The sequence below is a fragment of the Schistocerca piceifrons genome, chromosome 7, assembly GCF_021461385.2.
Source record: "Schistocerca piceifrons isolate TAMUIC-IGC-003096 chromosome 7, iqSchPice1.1, whole genome shotgun sequence".
Classification (NCBI taxonomy): Eukaryota; Metazoa; Arthropoda; class Insecta; order Orthoptera; family Acrididae; genus Schistocerca; species Schistocerca piceifrons.
The window spans coordinates 554179924-554182959 of record NC_060144.1 but is presented as its reverse complement, the minus strand read 5'-3'; positions in this window follow the sequence as shown (position 1 = coordinate 554182959).

The window sequence follows — 3036 nt, the reverse complement described above, 5'->3', positions numbered from 1 at the left end:
CTTCGTGACCATCAATCCAGATGTTAAGTTTCTCGCTGTTCTCGTTTCTACTACTTCTCATTACCTTCGTCCTTCTGCGATTTACTCTCAAACCATACTGTGTACTCATTAGACTGTTCATTCCGTTCAGCAGATCATTTAATTCATCTTCCTTTCCACTCAGGGTAGCAATGTCATCAGCGAATCGTATCATTGATATCCTTTCACCTTGTATTTTAATTCCACTCCTGAACCTTTCTTTTATTTCCATCATTGCTTCCTCGATGTACAGATTGAAGAGTAGGGGCGAAAGGCTACAGCCTTGTCTTACACCCTTCTTAATACGAGCACTTCGTTCTTGATCGTCCACTCTTATTATTCCCTCTTGGTTGTTGTACATATTGTATATGACCCGTCTCTCCCTATAGCTTACCTCTACTTTTTTCAGAATCCCGAACAGCTTGCACCATTTTATATTGTCGAACGCTTTTTCCAGGTCGTCAAATCCTATGAAAGTGTCTTGATTTTTCTTTAGCCTTGCTTCCATTATTAGCCGTAACGTCAGAATTGCCTCTCTCGTCCCTTTACTTTTCCTAAAGCCAAACTGCCTTGCTTCCATTATTAGCCGTAACGTCAGAATTGCCTCTCTCGTCCCTTTACTTTTCCTAAAGCCAAACTGATCGTCACCTAGCGCATTCTCAATTTTCAGAGTAATTATTGTCTTTAAATAAAAGTGTCATTTCTGTTTTTCACACTGCGTATCTGTTTCAACTACCTTCTACACTATACGGTAGCAGTTCTTTCCATGTATGGTTCAGGTTTCATCGCGATATGTCACATGGCAGTGACACATCGTGCGAGCGTTACTTTTGTCCGTATGTTTTGCACGCCAGTGTATTTCCTTAGTTCTTTCAGCATAAAGCTGTCGATTTCTCAATAGTGTTTTGGTTTTTAAGACGGCATTTGGTCTCGCCAATATTATTTGTTATCGGAGGTAGCAGAACATGTTGTTTATTTGTTGTTCTATGTTACCATAATTTTAAGTGCAAAAGCCGGCTGGGGTGGCCGAGCGGTTCTAGACGCTACAGTCTGTAATCACGCGACCGCTACGGTTCGAATCCGCCTCGGGTATGGATGTCCTTAGCTTAGTTAGGTTTAAGTAGCTCTAAGTTCTAGGGGACTGATGACCTTAGAAGTTAAGTCCCATAGTGCTCAGAGCCATTTGAACCACTATGTGCAAAAGTTTTGTATAAATGAGCTGTTTTCGCTTCTAGCTTCTCTGAATCTTACGCAGCTGTGTATAGTTGGACTTGATATGTTGTACAGCATTTCTATACTATTATGGACACAGAGCCTTATTCGTCTTCAGTTTCAGTTCTTCCACTGCCCTTCTCTCTGGGGTTACTTGTGCACTATTACACTATTCTTTTATTTAGAATAGACATAATGGTTATTTCTTAATAATGTTACATTACCACACTCTAAGCTGCACTATATGTCCGATAGTATTCAGGATTACACCGGTTTCGGCTTATTTATACCATGATAATGTTCCTCGGAGCAATATAAAATCAAACGCAGACTACAACAAGTTGATAAAAATGTTCCGTAATCCGTCATAATCACGTATGGTAATGGAAATTAAATGCGACTGCGACTGCGATACCCTTTTTTTACGTTCATAGTGTTGCCTGTTTCTTCTAATATTTATCATGTTTTGAGAAATATACCTTACACACACATCAAAAAAAGTTTTGCGTTACCCGGTTCCCAGAAGTCCTGAAACAGACGTTGACTGTGGATTTTATATCACAGACACAGTCCGTTTGACTGTTCAGGGATGTCACTAAATCCACCCAAAGATGTAAACAACCATGCATGAGCAGCACCTATTAGACGGAGGGGGTCCGACAGCCGATCAGTTCCAGTCGTTCCACCAGGAAGGAGGTACGCGGCTCATGTTGTCTGTAGTTCAACCATGTCTAGACTATCAATACACCGGTTCGATCGCGCCCGCATTCTTACTTTGTGCCAGGAAGGGCTCTCGACAAGGGAAGTCACCAGGCGTTTCGGAGTGAACCAAAGAGATGTTGTACGGACATGGAGGAGATAACAGAGAGATAGGAGCTGTCGATGACATGCCTCGCTCAGACCGCCCAAGGGCTACTACTGCAATGGATGACCGCTACCTACTGACTGTGGCTCGGAGGAATCCTGACATCAACGCCACCATGTTGAATAATGCTTTTCGTGCAGCCACAGGACGTCGTGTTACGACTCAAACTGTGGGCAATAGGCTGCATAAGCCGCAACTTCACTCCCGACGTTCTTGGCGAGGTCCATCTTTGTAACCACGACACCATGCAGCGCGGTACAGATGGACCCAACACCATGCCGAATGGAGCACTCAGGATTGGCATCACGTTCTCTTCACCGATGAGTGTTGCATATGCCTTCTGTGGTGTCACCGCCAGACACCACACTTGCTTGGTGGTAGCCTTTAAATCGGCTGCGGTCCGGTAGTATACGTCGGACCCGCGTGTCGCCACTATCAGTGATTGCAGACCGAGCGCCGCCACACGGCAGGTCTAGAGAGACTTCCTAGCACTCGCCCCAGTTGTACAACCGACTTTGCTAGCGATGGTTCACTGACAAAATACTTGCTCATTTGCCGAGACGATAATTAGGATAGCCTTCAGCTACGTCATTTGCTACGACCTAGCAAGGCGCCATTATCAGTTGCTATTGATATTGTAAAGAATGTACAGACTAGAGCTACGTTCAACATTAATGGATTAAAGTATTCCACCAGTTACCTCCTTTTTCTCTGAAGTCTAAATTCCTTGTCCTGTTCCAGACCTCACGCCAGCCTGTGTGAGCTTAAAGGCGTGCCTTTCGGCTTCCTCTTACATTAGTGGGTTGGCCCTCCTGCCAATCCACAACACCTTCAACCAGACAATCGTCGGAGACGTGTTTGGAGACAACCCGATCAAGCTGAACGTCTTAGACACACTGTCCAGCGAGTGCAGCAAGGTGGAGGTTCCCTGCTGTTTTGGA